Source organism: Mobula hypostoma, chromosome 24, assembly GCF_963921235.1.
Source record: "Mobula hypostoma chromosome 24, sMobHyp1.1, whole genome shotgun sequence".
NCBI classification, from domain to species: Eukaryota; Metazoa; Chordata; class Chondrichthyes; order Myliobatiformes; family Myliobatidae; genus Mobula; species Mobula hypostoma.
The window spans coordinates 11284787-11303319 of NC_086120.1; positions in this window are offsets into that span (position 1 = coordinate 11284787).

Below are 18533 nucleotides of genomic sequence, written 5' to 3' on the forward strand. Positions count from 1 at the left end.
CCACGTGGTCAAGGGGAGAATATATAACGTCCTCACTGCCAGGGGCAGAAATGAACTGGGACACCGGTGCTGTAATGGTGCTGCTGTGGAGTCCTGCGGCGCAGAAACAGGTCTTTAGGCGCAGCACATTCATGCTGGTTATGCTGAGCTTGGATGTCTCAAGATCTAGGTATATGCATCTGGATGAGTGCTGGGGCTTGGTAAGGATGTTCTGGTCTTACGGTTGTACCAGGTGGGACATCTGCTCCTTAACAAACCTATTGCCACAAAACCAGACGCAGAGTTATATCAATAAGGTTTGGTGTTTGAGGTCGTTGCCTTGGTTCCTTGTCATTGCAGGTATAGGCTTATGGTCTTCTTTCATTGCTCGTAAAGTGTTTGTTGGCTCCCTCCTATAAGGCATATTTTTCAAATGAAGAAATGGCAATCACCTGATTTCCCAATACAAAATACGAGGGGTGATTGATAAGTTCGTGGCCTAAAGTAGAAGGAGTCCATTGTAGAAAACCGAGCACATTTATTTTTCCTACATTTCCACACTTAGTCCAGTGGTAATGGAGCATACGGATCCCTTCTTTGTAGAAGTCGGTGTCTTGGACCTCCAGAAAGTGGACCACAGCAGGGGTGATTGATAAGTTCGTGGCCTAAGCTAGAAGGAAATGAGTTACAGTATTAACTTCAAACTTTCTGCATAATCACTCAAAGAGTTGAACTACATGTGAATGTAACGAGAGCTGTATAACTCATCTCCTCATACCTAAGGCCACAAACTTATCAATCACCCCTGCCGTGGACTACCTGGAGGTCCAAGACGCTCTCGTTACAGGCACGTGCAGTTCAACTCTGTGAGTGATAATGTAGAAAGTTTGAAGTTAATAACTCATCTCCTTCTACCTTAGGCCATGTACTTATCAATCACCCCTCGTAGGTGAGGTGAAGATTCCTGCTGGGAACATGACTGAAGAAAAGTGGATGTAATATCACTACACCTCGTTGGAGTGAGAGTAGAAAGTTAAAAACACAGGAGTCAGGTGTAGGTTCTTTATTCACTTGGTCCCAATCCAAATGTTCAATGATATCATCGCTAATCTATGATCTAATATTGCCTTTTTTTCCACATCGATTAATGCTTTTAGTGTACAAAAGTGTTCATTTAGATTTAGTACCAATTGCCATTAGTGGATCATGGTTCAACACTTCCACTGCCTTCTCCACCCTAATTTTACCCCTGACAGGACTGAGTGTCACTTAGATCAGCGGTCCCCAACCACCGGGCCGCGGACCGGTACCGGGCCGCAGAGCATTTGCTACCAGGCCGCGAGGAAATGATATGATTTGGCGATGTGAGTCAGCTGCACCTTTCCTCATTCCCTGTCACGCCCACTGTTGAACTTGAACGCATGCGAGGTCATTACCCATCATCCATGTCAGCGCAGGAAGGAGATCAAATCCTCGAGCTTGCAAATGACAGTGGGCTGAAAAGTATGTTTGACATAACATCTCTGCCGGCATTCTGGATCAAAGTCAAGGCTAAATATCCTGAGAGAGCCACGAAAGAACTGAAAACGTTGCTTCCATTTCCAACATATCTCTGCAATGAATGCAATGAAAACTAAATAGACTGGACATAAGGAACTCCCTTCGAGTATCGCTGTCTCCCATCACCCCTCGATAGGACCATCTTGTTGCAGGGAAACAAGTCCAGGGCTCCCACTGGTTCAGCGATACTGGTGTTGCAATGATTTTATATGTTCATACAGGGAAAATATGTGCTGTGTGTTTAATATCCAAACGTTACTTAAAATGTTATGATGCTATTGACTGATAAGTGACTTATATAACCATATAACAATTACAGCACGGAAATAGGCGATCTCTGCCCTTCTAGTCCGTGCCGAACGCTACTCTCACCTAGTCCCACCGACCTGCACTCAACCCATAACCCTCCATTCCTTTCCTGTCCATATACCTATCCAATTTTTCTTTAAATGATAATATCGAACCTCCCTCTACCACTTCTACTGGAAGTTCTTTCAACACTTACTTCAAGCTCCCCGTCCTCCCCTGATGATTGACTTATCACTATATTCATGCGAGGAAAATATGCGCTGTGTGTTTAATATTAAATTCGTTAGATATTCCCTTTTAGAAACGAAATTGAGTGTATTAGCCCCTTACTACCAATATTCCGGTCGTGATGAACACCTCCACTCCCAACCAGAATCGCCAAAAACGCTTTGCAGAGAACAGTATCGGCAGGTACACGCATGCGCAGGTCACACCTGCGCACTGGTGCCCGCGCAAGGCTTTATGGTCATTGTAGTATTTTTTTTAACTGCTACTCTTGTCCATTGGCAACCCTACCGCTCCCCCACCCTCCGCGAGTCGGCCGGTCCGCAAGAATATTGTCAATATTAAACCGGTCCGCAGTGCAAAAATGGCTGGGGACTCCTGACTTAGATTAGTAAGGTAAGCTTCTGCTGGATCACAGAACTCCTGAAATTACTAATGCTTCTATGAGCGGATAACAGGGAGACTGGCTCCCGCAGAGACAGACAGATCCTCGTGCACGCACAGGACTTGGCAAGAATGACTACTTTGGGAGTGTCAGAATCTTAATGCACAGAAAGATCCCAATGTGTCAATGGTGATTTCCTGAACCATTGATCCATCTAGAATCCTTCCTTAATATCCTGATAAATATAGGGTATACTCGCACCATGGGATGGTCTACCTATGATTTTATATATCTGCCTCACACCCTCTATCCCCAAGTCTCCAAGCCCAGCAATCTATTAGTATAATTGTTTATTTCCTATTCCCATCCATTATATTTTATTTGTAGATGGACCCAAGTCCCAGCTTTCCCTTTGTTCCTATCTTTTCTCCATTTACAAATTATTCTTGTCCATCCTACTTACTGACAAAATACACGACATAACATTTTTCTCCACTGAAACTCATTCAATGCAGCTTTGTGTATTTGCCTAGCTCGCTAATATCCCCTTGAAATCTATTGAGAATTAAGTTAAAGATGAAATGAAATGATCTACAACTTCTCTAGAAACACACAATAGAAGAAGTGGTCACCATCACATTTATGTTGTTGAAAGCACAGGAACAAATACCGCATCATGATTAGTCTTGAGTAATATAAATTTTGGGACTTAATAGAATTGAATACCATGGAAAACAAAGCCAGCAGAGAAGTAAAGGACACTGCAATTTGCTGTCACTCATCTTACAATATTGAACCAAGTCAAGTTCTACCTGATTATCTATTTAATAAATGCAGAGATTGTCATTTTGCCAGGGTTGATTAGACAACCTCTGCGTCATCTTCTAGTTATTCTTCTGTTTATTCAAAATGAGACGGGATTAAGTGTGGCACTGCTGAGGAAGTCCAAGCAATCAAATTACATTAACAAAACAGCACAAGTGTAACATGAAAGCACCAGGAAAACAGATTTGAGTTTGTTCTCTTCAGTTACATGACAATCTGACAACCTGACCAGAAGGAAACGTATTTACACTGAGAAAGCCTAAATGTATTTGGACTTTGTAGGGAATTTGTATTGTTAATTCAGGCTTCTCCTGATTTCACTAGTTCCCACCTTTCTGTGAACCTGGGTTTAGCCCTGCTATTCTGCTCACTGCAGGGCATTGGTAAATAGTTCTGGGTGTGTTCTTGTCAGGCTAAGCTTTGGCTGCAGTACAAGAACAACGTTTCAGCCAGGGATGACAGCTGGTTGTTTGGGGAAGCTTATTAAAGATCTGTTTGCAACTCTGTGTGGCAAAACTTCCCACCCAAAGGGAAAGGTCTGGTGGTAGAAATCTGTGAGAGGTGTTTCATCAGTCAGTCCTGGTTCAATGTCTCGACCTGAAATGTCAACCACCCCTTTGGCTTCAAAGATGTTGCCTGACCTGCTGAGTTCCTCTATCAGTGTGTTTATTGTTTCATCAGGGCTCCAACTGAGTTTGGAAGATTAATCATCTGTAGACAAGGGAACTCACATGCAGGGCAATGGAAGAAAAGCGAATGCCTAAAGATAGGATCTGACAAAGCCGCTCAAAAACAGGAAAAGGTTTGACAGGGTGAAAATATAGAAGAATGATTTATGCCAGTGTGTGACCTGGAGGTAAAGGAAATAAATGTGAGGTTATTTTTACAGATGGCTGGGAAAGCCTTAGAAATTCTCTACCATAACACAGATCTTTTTCAAAATGAAGATGGGCAAATATTTTAATGAGGAAAATGTACCAGGAGGCAGAGAATCAGCAGGGGAATGCTTCTACATGGATGGTTCAGAGGGTCAATGCTGACCAATGGGATCTTTCTGTGTCTTAGGATTCTGAGGCTCCCAAGTTTGCGGATTATTTTCTCTTCATTCTTCGGATCTGAGGATCGCCAGTAGGGCCGGTATTTATTGCTCTCCCCTTATTGCCTTTAGGAAGATGAATGCAAGCATCTTCCCGAACCACTGCCCTACTCCTGATGAAAGAGCTCCACTGTGCTGTAAGAGGGAGTTCTAAGATTAGCATCCGGTTGCATACTGGTGAAATGTTTATAGGCCAGGATAATGAGTGACCTCTAGGGGAACCTACCTATGGTTGGGTTACCATGAAGAGGTTGCCCTTGTCCTTCAGGAGGTAGAGTGTGTGAGCCTGGAAGGTACTGTTGGAGTGGTCTGGGCATGTCACTGCAGTACATTCTGTGGATAGTATGTACTATACCAGTGTCGGAGGGGATCAATGTTGTGAGTGGTGGAGGAGGTAGTAGTTAAGTGGGCTGCTTTGTCCTGGTTGGTGCTGAGTTTGTGTAAGTTGTATGTGCCTAGTCTCATTGACACGGACCTGGTCTGTAGCCCCCCAAACCCCTCCCATCAATGTACTTACACAAATTTCTCTTAAATGTTGCAATCAGACCCAGATCCTCCACTTCCAGTGGTGGCTCCTTCCACTCTCCTTCACCCAGTGAGTGAAGATCCCCCTCAGGTTCCTCTTAAATATTTCACCTTTCACCCTTAACCTATAAATTCCAGTTCTGGCCTCCCCAGACTCAGTGGAAAATGCCTGTTTGCATTTATCTTATCTATTCCACTTATAATTTTGCATACCTCTATCAAATCTCTCCTCACCCTCCTACGCTGCAGGGAATAAAGTACTGACCTATTCAACCTTTCCCTATAAGTCAGGTCCACAAGTCCCGGCAACATCCTGGTAAATTTTCTCCGTACTCTTTTAATCTTACTGATATTTTACCTGTAGGTAAATATAACAGCACACAATACTTCACATTTGACTGGGATAAACCATGTATATAGGTTGTAACTGGGTTACCTGTCTGGACACGCCCCTCTGCTGACTGCTCCTGTGGCTCCTCCCACAGAGCCCTGAATAAAGGCGATTGTGTCACTGCTCCTCCCTCAGTCCAGGACAGATATTCAGATCGTGCTGCAAGCTTTGATAGCCTTCCTCGCTGCCCACTATGCCCCCCAACCTCGGTGTCATTCATGAATTTGCTGATCCAATTTACCACATTATCATCCAAATCATTAATACATATGGCAAGCAGCTATAGGCCCAATACCAATCTCTGTGACACACTACTAGTCACAGGACTCCAGTAAGAAAGGTAACCATATTACCACTCTCTGGCTTCTGCAAAGACAATGTAGAATCCAATTTAGTACTTCATCCTGAATGCCAAACAAGTGAACCATTTGGATTAGACTCTCATGCTGGATTTTGTCAAAGGCCTTGCTGAAATCCATGCAGACAACATTCACTAGATTTCCTTTATCAACTTTCCTGGTAACCTCCTCAAAAAGCACTGTAAGAATGCTTAGATGTGAACTACCATGTTGACTATAAGTAATCAGGTCCTAGTTATGCAAATACTTAAGTATACTTTTTCTTAGAATACCTTCCAGTAACTTACCCACTCCTGACATCAGGCTCACAGGTCCATATTTTCCCAGCTTAGCAGAGCCTTTCCTGAACAATGGAACATTATTAGCTATCCTTCAGTCCTCCAGCATCTCACCCATGGCTAAGGAGGTTTTAAATACCTCTGCCTGTGCCCAGGCAATTTCTGCACTACCCTCCCATAAGGTCAGAACGGGACATCTTATCAGACCCTGGGGGCATATCCACCCTAATTTGCCTCAGGATAGCAAGTACCTGCTCTTCTGTAATTCGGATACGGTCTATGATCTCACTACTTATTTGTCTCAATTCTATGAACTTGAGTAAATACCAATGCAAAAAAATCTATTTAAGATCTCCCCCATCTCTTTCAGCTCCAGGAATTGATGACCCTGCTGATCTTCAAGTGGACCAGTTTTGTCCCTTGCTCTCCTTTGCTTTTAAAAGCCCTTGGGATTCTCCTTCACCTTATTTGCCAGAGTAACCACATGCCCTCTTTATCCCTCCCGGTTTCCCTTGTATTTCCCATACTCTTCCACTTCTTATGTTTCTTAAGTGCCCCATTTGTTCCTTGCTGCCTACACCTGCTTTGCACCTACTTCTTCTTAACCAGGGCCTTCGTATCCCTTGAAACAAAGGTTCCTTAAACTTGTCTTTTATTTAAACTCTCAAAATTTAACATCCTAAGGCCTCCCACTTACAAAGCATCCAATTCCCAGAAAACAACCTACCCCAATCTATCCCTGCCAGATCCTTTCTGTTGCCATCAAAATTGCTCTCTCTCCAATTTAGAAACTCAACCTGAGGACCAGTCCAATCCTTCTGCATAATTACCTTGAAAGTAATAGAATTATGATCACTCGATGCAAAATGTTCCCCTGCACACACTGTGTCACCTGCCCTGTCTCTTTCCTTATAGGAGATCCAGTATCACACTTTTCAGTTGTGTCCCCTGTATATTGGTTAAGGAAACTTTCCTGAACACATTTGCCAAATTCTGTCCCATCCAGTCCTTTTACATACTGCATGGGATATGTGAATCTTGGTCATATATGGAAAGTTAAAATTAACTGCGATTACAAACATAAATTACAATATGAAATATTTATATAAAAAATAAATTAAATAACTCGTGCAAAAGGACAGCAAAAATGGTGAGGTTGTGTGCATGGGTTGGTTCATCTGTACAGAAATATGATGGTGGAGGGAAAGAAGCGGTTCCTAAAATGTTGAGCGTGCGTCTTCAGGCTGCTGTATCTCCACCTCGATGGCAGCCATGAGAAGAGGGCATGTCCTGGGTGATAGGAGACCTTAATGGTGAATGCCAGCTTTTCTGAGGCATCGTATTTTGAAAATGTCCTGGATAGTGGGGCAGCTGGTGCCCATGATGGAGCTGGCTAAGTCTGCAGCTTTTCTGAATCTGTGCAATGCTCCTTTTATATCAGCCGGTGATGCAACCAGTTAGAATGCTCCCCATGCTGGCCATACTGAAAAACTCTGGATCTCATCCAGGCAAATCATTCCATACAGAAGTACACTAAGGTATTACAAAAGGAAAAGAGTAACAGAATACAGCATAGCAGTGTTAGATATACAGAGAAAATACAGTGCAGGGTAATAAATAAAACAACTGAGAAATGCCACAATATTATTCCACTTCATAAATCAGCAGTATTTGGATGCATTCCAAATGTATGAATTTCTACTGGTTTAAGATTTACTTTAAATTTATTAAAGGTGTGAGAGGAGGGAAGCTGTTCACACTTCAGCCCTTCGAACAAACACAAAATGCTCGGGGAATAAGTGTTCAAGCAGCACCTCTGGAGGAAAATGACTGGTCGATGTGTCAGGCTGAGATCCTTCCTCAGGACTGATGAAAGAAGTGGGCAGAAACCATAATATAAAGGTACAGGGAAGGGGAGGGACAGGAGCTGGCGGATGATACTCGAACCCAGGTGCAAGGGGGCAGGCAGAAAGATGGAGGAGGGAACAAAAAAACAATGTGAGAATCTAGGAAAGAAGGGGATAGGTGGGAAAGGCAATGGACTGAGGAAAAAAGGATTCTGATCAGAGAGGACAGTAGATCATGGGATAAAGGGAAGGAGTTGGGGAAGCAAAGGGACGAAGGTGAAAGGTCATGAGGATGGGAGTGGGGAAAGAGAAGAGGCAACAGTGCAACATGGATAAGGGAAAATAAGATTGTGTGTGGAAACAGAGGGGAGTGGTTACTGGCACTGATAGTTTAGATCAGGATGGTATCAGTGACTGGGCCATTCTCCATGAAGTTCTTTGTAATTAGCTGAAAAACTGAAACTGAATTTAACTGCAGAGTTGGGGAATAGCTGAGTTCCCAATGTGTTTCCGCTGGTAAGCAGAACTATCCTGTATTCAGACAGGTAGTGACTAGAGGTCAGGTAGCGATGGAGCCTAGATAAGAGCCCTCATTCAACTGTACAACCTTTCACTCATGTAGATCTCTGTATACTTCATTCCCTCTTGTTTAGGGCACGATGGCAAAGCTTGTGAATCTATTGTCTCATATTGCCTATGACCTGGGTTTGATCCTCACTTGGGCAGCTTGTGTGGAGTTTATATGTTCTTCCTGTGGTCATATGGACTTGCTTTGGATTTTCTGATTTCAGTATCCTCAGGACTTTTCAGTCAGCAGGTTACTTGGTCACTATAGATCAAGCCTATGTATAGCTGAGTGGTAGACTGTGGGGCAGTTGATGGGAATGTGGGGAAGATATCTAACAGAGAAAATTATGCTTGTGAGCTAGCATAGATTTGACAGACTTTCTTCAATGCTATAAGTAAAACAGATTTCCAATTGTCTCTCCTTGAATACTTCATCAACTCTTCCAATGCTTTAATGACAGACTAGAGAGGCTTTATGATCAAGTTAAAGCCAACTCTCTCTCTCTCTCTCTCTCTCTCTCTCTCGTTTCTGGGGAGCCCTCTGGGACCTTAGTTTGCATCAACAATGACTCTTCGAAGATTGGTGTCTGAAGGAAGGATTGGTGACCTTGTGTAAGATATGGGGGAGTGGAAAAGTTGCATAGAAATGAAGGGGGAAAAGTCCAAAGCTTAGTCGTTCAAGTCTAACAGAAATAAGAAGTGACTTTAAGAATTAACTGATAAGGTAGATGTTGAGCTTTTGCACGACTACTGTTGTGTAATATTGTGATTAGATATGGTGGTGTATTGTATTGTACCTTTGCAATGAGATTCACTTTAAACAGAAAATGGACATAATACCGATAAATTAAAAGAATGTTTACCTCATATCTGGGTTTTTCATTGCATTGCTGTCAGAAATCATCTTGTGCCATGCTAGCTATATATGCATTCATTACTTTTCATTTCATGTGGTAACAACTTGTTACCTGTTCTAATATTTATCCAGTGCTTGAATATTAAGCTCAGTGCTTTGAGTTGGGGTATTCCAATTCAGGGTCTACATCCTGAACACGAAACACTAGGCCAGTATGGTATGCACAGCAAGTTTGTACAGCAGTGGACTTCATTGAAAGTCATTCTCACCAACTGAGACTGGGGCCAATGTGTATGGCGCCTTAGAAGTGAGTTTGACTGTCATTAATATTGTGAAGATGAAAATGCAATAGATTGTATTGGTGGTATGTAAACAATAAACTTTGCTACAATTGCAGTGGTGTAAAAAAAAAAGAGGCTCATTTCTCTGATTGAATCCTTGTCTATTTTGGTTTAGCTTTGAGCCTTTCAGCTTCATTTTTAACTTTCGTTGATGTATTCAAAAAATTTCCCTAAAATGCAGATATTTTTTCCAATACAGTTGCCCCTCCTTGAGATAATCTATGTAGGATGGTGAGAGGATGAAATAGAGAATCTGGAAACCAAAGTACAAATACCATTGGCAAGGAGACCAGACCTTCTTGTGGATAATCTGCCATAAGGAAGTAATTATATCTTGACTAATATTGATTATGTCTCTTAACTTGCCAGAAATCCTCAATTAATTACTTTGGGCAGTATTCACATTGTTCTGGAGCTCAGCTGTAAATAAATCAGAATCAAGCTTCATTCTAAACATGTGTCTTGTTAGCTGCCATGTATGGTGCAGAGGAATATGAGGTTCATTGAATATTGTCTAGAGTGTGCAGATGAGCAGTAGGTTTTGGTGCTGGTGGTGTTGGGGAAGGGAGTTGATGGAAATGTAAAGAGTATAATATGAGGTTAGTGCATATGGGTGTTTTGAAGGCTAGTATGGACTCAGAAGGCCAAAGAGCCTTTTGATTTTATAACTCTTTGGCAACACAACCGAGGGCGTCCCCCAGGGTAAAGAGAGAGCTTTACTTCAATAAGGAATGTTATGGTGGTTACTCCCACCTATACTGTCATTGAAATGCATCTGCTGCAATAGATCACTGTGGAAGAAGTCAAGATGCATTATCTCTTGGATTGAGTGCCTCACATCTTGTTACAGACTTTGTTTAGGAGCTATTCACTCAGCACCCTGCCTCATTGCTCCGTAGTAGTGTTACCAATTCACTCTTCAAAGTTCAATATAAATTTATTATCGAAGTACATCTTTCTCTTGCGGTTATTCACAGTAGATACAAAGAACAAAGAATCACAATTGAATCAATGGAAAACTACACACAAACAAAGATGGAAAATTAACCAATGTGCAAAAAATTACAAATTGTGCAATTACTAAAAAAAACAAAATAATAACAATAAATCAATAAGTAATAAGGAACATTGAGAACATGAGTTGCGGAGTGCTTGAAAGTGAGTCCATAGGTTGTGGAATCAGTGAGTGAAGTTATCCACTCTGGTTCAAGAGCCTGATGTTTAAGGGTTATAACTAACCCTGAACCCGGTGTTGTGGGACCGGAGGCTCTGGTACCCCCTTCCCTATAGCAGCAGTGAGAAGAGAGCTTGGCTTGGATGGTGGTATCTTGGTGAGGGTCATCAAAGTCTTCCACCCATCATCGATTCTGTAATCCTGTTACTCACTGAACTTCTCTTGCAGAAAGAATGATAAATCAGCTGCGGAGGGATAGTAGATAATAATTCAGAAGATTCCTTCTTAGCGACGTTTGAGCTGAATGAAATCAATGACCGGAAACTCCTAGAGCCAATCTGTCAACCACTGTGCATTGAGCCCTAGTTAGCTGGTCTTGTTGCTGGGACTGGAAGTTGTAAGGAAAGTTAATGGGGTGGTCCAAGGTGTTTTCTGGAAGGTAAGATTTTGTCAGTTTGTTCACCTTCCATTCAGGCACCTGTCTCAAGTGGGGTGTGCTTCAGGGTTAAATTAGCTGGGAATGCCTTTGTGAGGTTTGACTTTGTTGCCTGGTCTCATTCAAGCATTGCCATTCACCCAGTTTTATCCATGCTGGTGCTTTGATGCAACGACCTAAGCTCATATTACTTCCCCTATTTCCATATCACTGAATTCCTTTAACCCCCAAAACCTACCTGTTCAAGTATATGCGAACGGTCTCAGGAACAGAAGTCTTCCGATCCCCTGGCAATTCTCCTCTCACAACGCGTGCTGACAATGCAGATTATTTGGTGCTTTGTCTTTTAACACCTCACAGCTGACAACTTTGGTTTTACAGTGGGTTGTGTTTTGTATTTAATATTTCAGTGGTACTTGAGTAATATTGTACATATATTGTTTGATTAAGCCTTCTTGTTCATTTAAATAATTAATTGTAGGATACGTGTAAAAATACATGAATTGCATACATCATGACGCTACCATATAATACGTGCGTGCATCGCTTAAAGTAAAGAGCAGAATTAGACTCACATTCCAGACTCACTTGTTTTTTATTGTGATTAGTTTTATGTTTTGAAAATACAAAACACAACAGTTATGACAAGGCATTTTTAAAATTAACCCGAGACAGCTACCGGCCTGTTGAAGTGCAGCAAGACCTTTGAGTTATAAAAGTAGAGCAAGAAATGGTCAAGTAAAAAAAAAGTGCAATATGTACAAAGACAGTCAAGTTAAAAAAAGGGCAGAAGATGGAAGAATTCATGGTTTCATGAACTGTGAGTACGAGGTGATAATAATTATAAATAAAAAGACCAGAAATGACCAGCTACATTGGAAAGATTGACGTGCTTGATTACACAACAAATAACTGGATTTCAAATACTGAATGGATTGAGAAGTATCTTAAAGCAAATGGAATAGCCAACGCCAATAGCCAAGTGCCAATTTTGCTGAGTGCATTAGATTTAAAGGCATACTGTTTATTATGAGTTTAACAGCTCCAATCAAAAGAGCTGAAATGAGCTTTGCTAACATTGTGAAAGTAATGCAGGAACATTTAGAACCCAAACCGTTGCTGACTGCAGAATGCTTTAGACTTCATAAGCAGAGTCAAAAGGAAAGGAAGTACACTTCAGCATACATGGTTGAATTGAAGAGATTGGCTGAGCATTGCCAGTTTGATAAAAGGCTTAATGATGCACTGAGAGATTATTTAGTTTGTGGAATCTTACAAGAAACATTCAAAAATGGCTCCTAACTGAAGCGCAACTTATATTTAAAACAGTAGTTGAAATCACTGTATCAATGGAAACAGCAGACAGAGACCCAATTGAGTTGCAGTCAGAGATGAAAATGACCATGAACACAATTGCAACGGCTAAACAGAATCATGACTGGCCAAATAAATTTTGTTACTGTTGTGGCAGGTGCTCACATACACCAGACCAATGCAAGTTTAAAGGCGAAGCTTGCAGAAAATGCAACAAAGTAGGACACATGCAAAGAGTATGTCAGACATATTAATATAAATGGACTGTACAAGAAAGAGAAAAAGATAAAAGTTCAAGTTACATTTTCAAAAAGGGCACTAATCTGTATGTTGTTGATGAAGAATCTAATAATAGTGAGACTGATACAGGCTTGTGTAGCCTTGAGATTTACAATGTGAAAACTAACAGGAGACAAGCAATATGGCTTATGCAGAGGTGAACAGCAAATTAATTAAAATGGAGTTGGACACTGGCTTGGCTAATTCAGTCATTCCACAAAATGAGTCTGAATGGCATTTTAAAGATATTAAACTGAAGCCTGCAGATGTGCAGCTAAGAACTTTTACTGGAGAAAAGATAATTCTTGTGGAAATGACATTCATAACTGAAATACAGCAACCAACAAGCCACAATGAGCTTGTATGTGGTAAAAGCGGAAGGGTTAGCATTGTGGGGACATGATTGGCTGAGACAAGAGCAACTTGATTGGAGTTTCATCCACCATTTGTATGGCACATCCCCTGCAAGAGAGTCAAATAAAAGCAAATTAAGAAAACTGCTGGATAAAGCCACAACTGACACCATGCTGTACTCCATGAACTGTTGCCCAACAAAGGGCAATCAAGTGTTGGTGCAAACCTCTGTATCTCCAGTTAGAAAGTGTATTGGACCAAGGAATGACCATGCTGCTCAGAGGAATCATGAAAATGATGAAAGCAGTACTCCAACTTCAACAGTTTTTGTAAGCAACATAACTGAGCAAGCTTCTGATATGTTACTCAGTGGCGCATTAAGGTTATTGCATGAACTTCAAATGGGAGCCAAAAAGCTGCTTGTAATAGGAGATGCAAATACCAAAGCCCAGCTGGTTGGATGAAGGGTCAAAAGGAAAGAAACATAGAAACATAGAAACATAGAAAATAGGTGCAGGAGTAGGCCATTCGGCCCTTCGAGCCTGCACCGCCATTCAATATGATCATGGCTGATCATCCAACTCAGAACCCTGTACCAGCCTTCCCTCCAAACCCCCTGATCCCTTTAGCCACAAGGGCCATATCTAACTCCCTCTTAAATATAGCCAATGAACTGGCCTCAACTGTTTCCTGTGGCAGAGAATTCCACAGATTCACCACTCTCTGTGTGAAGAAGTTTTCCTAATCTCGGTCCTAAAAGGCTTCCCCTTTATCATCAAACTGTGACCCCTCGTTCTGGACTTCCTCAACACCAGGAACAATCTTCCTGCATCTAACCTGTCCAATCCCTTTAGGATTTTATACGTTTCAATAAGATCCCCCCTCAATCTTCTAAATTCCAACGAGTATAAGCCTAGCTGATCCAGTCTTTCATCATATGAAAGTGCTGCCATCCCAGGAATCAATCTGGTGAACCTTCTTTGTACTCCCTCTATGGCAAGAATGTCTTTCCTCAGATTAGGGGACCAAAACTGCACACAATACTCCAGGTGTGGTCTCACCAAGGCCTTGTACAACTGCAATAGTACCTCCCTGCTCCTGTACTCGAATCCTCTCGCTATAAATGCCAGCATACCATTCGCCTTTTTCACCACCTGCTGTACCTGCATGCCCACTTTCAATGACTGGTGTATAATGACACCCAGGTCTTGTTGCACCTCCCCTTTTCCTAATCGGCCACTATTCAGATAATAATCTGTTTTCCTGTTTTTGCCACCAAAGTGGATAACCTCACATTTATCCACATTAAATTGCATCTGCCATGAATTTGCCCACTCACCTAACCTATCCAACTCACCCTGCATCCTCTTAGCATCCTCCTCACAGCTAACACTGCCACCCAGCTTCGTGTCATCTGCAAACTTGAATTTGCTGTATTTAATTCCCTCATCTAAGTCACTAATATATATTGAAAACAACTGGGGTCTCAGCACTGAGCCTTGCGGTACCCCACTAGTCACTGCCTGCCATTCTGAAAAGGTCCCGTTTATTCCCACTCTTTGCTTCCTGTCTGCGAACTAATTCTTTATCCACATCATACCTTACCCCCAATACCATGTGCTTTAAGTTTGCACACTAATCTTCTGTGTGGGACCTTGTCAAAAGCCTTTTGAAAATCCAAATATATCACATCCACTGGTTCTCCCCAATCCACTCTACTAGTTACATCCTCAAAAAATTCTATGAGATTCGTCAGACATGATTTTCCTTTCACAAATCCATGCTGACTTTGTCCGATGATTTCACCGCTTTCCAAATGTGCTGTTATCACATCTTTGATAACTGACTCTAGCATTTTCCCCACCACCGATGTTAGGCTAACCAGTCTATAATTTCCCGGTTTCTCTCTCCCTCCTTTTTTAAAAATTGGGGTTACATTAGCCACCCTCCAATCCTCAGGAACTAGTCCAGAATCTAAAGAGTTTTGAAAAATTATCACTAATGCATCCACTATTTCTTGGGCTACTTCCTTAAGCACTCTAGGATGCAGACTATCTGGCCCTGGGGATTTATCTGCCTTTAATCTCTTCAATTTACCTAACACCACTTCCCTACTAACATGTATTTTCCTCAGTTCCTCCATCTCACTGGACCCTCTGTCCCCTACTATTTCTGGAAGATTATTTATGTCCTCCTTAGTGAAGACAGAACCAAAGTAGTTATTCAATTGGTCTGCTATGTCCTTGCTCCCCATAATCAATTCACCTGTTTCTGTCTGTAGGGGACCTACATTTGTCTTAACCAATCTTTTTCCTTTTACATATCTATAAAAGCTTTTACAGTCAGTTTTTATGTTCCCTGCCAGTTTTCTCTCATAATCTTTTTTCCCCTTCCTAAAGAGGTCAATGGAGATATGAAACAGAGGATTCGTCAGATGATGTGGATGAGGAAACCAAGAGGAGGCATCAGATCGTAAAGGGGACAATAGAAGGATTAACAAAAGAATTCTCCAGTGAAATAAATGCACCTTCCCAAGATCACGATACACATCCTAGGAAGAAGAAAATGGAAGGCCAGAAAAAAGAAAAACAAGAAGTTGGAAAGGAGAGGAGAGATGGAGAGAATGATGGTGAGAGAGAAAGAGAAAGGCCTGAAAGAGAGAAAGTGTGTGAAGAAAAGGAATGGAATTGAGAGCGGGACATAGAGAAAGAGGAAGCCATGAAGAGGAGACAAAAAGCGCCCAGAGCTTCAGAACTACTTTCTGTAGTTTCAGAGTCAACTCCTATAACCACCACATAGGAGACCCCAGAACCTGAAACTGTTTCACAACCACGTCTCACCTGCCAAACAGAGTGACCTCACTTGTCAGAATAAATGCCACCCACCACAGTAAGATAGACTCTGCAGTGACTAAATCTTTAGACCAGAATGGGACAATTCAAAATTTACTATGCTGTGGATGTCTATATAGCGATTGTATTATATAGTATACTGTCAGGCGTCCCCAACCTCTTTTGCACTGCGGACCAGTTTAATATTGACAATATTCTTGCGGACCGGCTGACGGGGGTGGGGTGTGGGTGGGCAGTGCTAATCACGACCGGACTATAGGTGATAAGTCAACTATAAGTCACTTATAAGTGGCTAGTACACTCAATTCCGTTTCTAAAAGAGTTTATCTAATGAATTTAATATTAAACACACTGCACATATTTTCCTCGCATGAATATAGTGATAAGTCAATTACAAGTCATTTATAAGTCAATAACATCATAACATTTTAAGTAACGTTTGGATATTAGACACACAGCGCATATTTTCCTCGTATGAACATATAAAATCATTGCAACACACCAATATCGCTGAATCAGTGGGAGCCCTCGGCTTGTTTCCCTGCAACAAGACGGTCCCATTGAGGGGTGATGGGAGACAGCGATACTCGAAGGGGGGTCTTTATGTCCAGTCTATTCCGCAATTTAGTTTTCGTTGCATTCATTGCAGAAAACCCCGCTTCGCACAGATATGATGTTGGAAATGGAAGCAACATTTTCAGTGCTTTCGTGGCTTTCTCAGGATATTCAGCCTTGACTTTGATCCAGAATGCCGGCGGAGATGTTACGTCAAACATACTTTTCAGCCCACCATCATTGACGAGCAACCCTGAGGAGTTGATCTTCTTCCCGCGCTGACATGGATGATTCACTGGGGACATTCGCAAATGGGTCACGGACCCATTCCTTTGCACATCTTGGTTATTTGCGGTTAGGAAGTAACGCTCAAATTCTGTTGACAGTGAAGATAGGAGATCGCGCACCAGCTGTGAGAAGGACGGTGCAGCCTCAGTCTGTCCCAAAATTCCAGCTAATGTTGGGAGCATGTCAAATATGCCCCTGTCCACTTGACATCTCAGAGCAGCAGCATTTGTGAAGGTGGTGGATCTCAGCACTTGCTTCAGTCCCACTTGCTCACATTTTTTTTCCGCTCAAAAAACTCAACGGGTTTGTCTTTAAGAGCAGGGTGCTTGGACTCAAAGTGCCAAAGCAGTTTTGAGGACTTCATTGCCTCATTAGACAGCTTGTCTCCACATATCACACACAGGGGGCTTGGAGAGTGCCAGTCACCGGTCACAATAAAGCAATACTTTATGTACAACTCATCGTATTTTCTGCTGAAGGAAGCTTTCTTTTTTTTTGCAGTCTCGGCCTCAGCTGTCTCTGCATCATCATCAGTGTTTCTTATGTATGTATATAAGTTAAGTTGAAGTTTATGGCTAAGCATGTAGTATTTTGTATCTAATATTTCAGTAGTATTTGAGTAATATTGCAAATATATTTTTTAATTAAGCATTCTTGTTCATTTAAATAATTACTACAGGTTATAAGGAAAAATATGTGAATTGCATATGTCACTTGATACATGCATGACTTACTTAAGGTAAAGAATGGAGTTAGACAAACGTTCTGGACTCCCTTGTTTTTATTTTGATTAGTTTTATGCTTTGGCATTTCAAAAATAACTCACGGACTATCAAGTGCTTGAGTACATTCTGATGAATAAAGCAGATGTTACCCAAATGAAAACTTTGTATAAGCATTGAGAACTGACAGTACAAAGTAGGCTGTGTGGTCCACATGATCTACCCTGGTGTTTCGATGCTCACAAAACATCTCCAATTCTACTATTATAACCCTGTCAGCACATTCTGCCATGTTTCTTCTCTTGTATGCTTAATTTGATTGCCCTAAAATATATTTGTGTTATTTGATTGAACTTGTGGAGGTCGGTTCCACACTTGTATCATTCTGAGTAAAAGAGGCTCCCCAAAATTCCTTTACAGATTTATTAGCAGCATTTCCATATTTATTTCCACAGGTCTGGCTCCCCGCCCTCAAAAGTGGAGATATCTCCTCTATATCCAACCAATAAAGCTCTTCATAACTTTATAAACTTCTAATAGATTGCCCCCAGCTTTCTTTTTTCTGGAGAAAAGAATTTCAGTCTATTCAATTTCTCCTGATAGTAATTTTCTTTTCTTGTAATGGATTCTGTCTTCTACAAAATGTAATCAACTAGAGGCATACTGATATTGGGAAACAACCTTGTCTGAAACTGTAGGTTTGGGTCGTGTCCAAGCCACACACTGTAACAAAGAAAAAAGCAATTTACTTAAGATGTTATGTTGTATAAGCTCTATCCTTCAACTAGTCTCTCAGGCTTGTCACATCAGGCCCCAATTTAGAAAATATTTACACATTGCAATCAGCTTGTGTGCATTTCATGCAGAGTGCATCACATGCCACTCTGTTGCTGAAGTCTCACATTCTTTATGATCGCTGCCCGCTCACATTTCCAAGCCAAATGGTCATGGTCCTTGTATTATCTGAGGCAGAATCAGAGGCAAAGACCGTGAAATGGGATGAGAGTAGTTGGCAA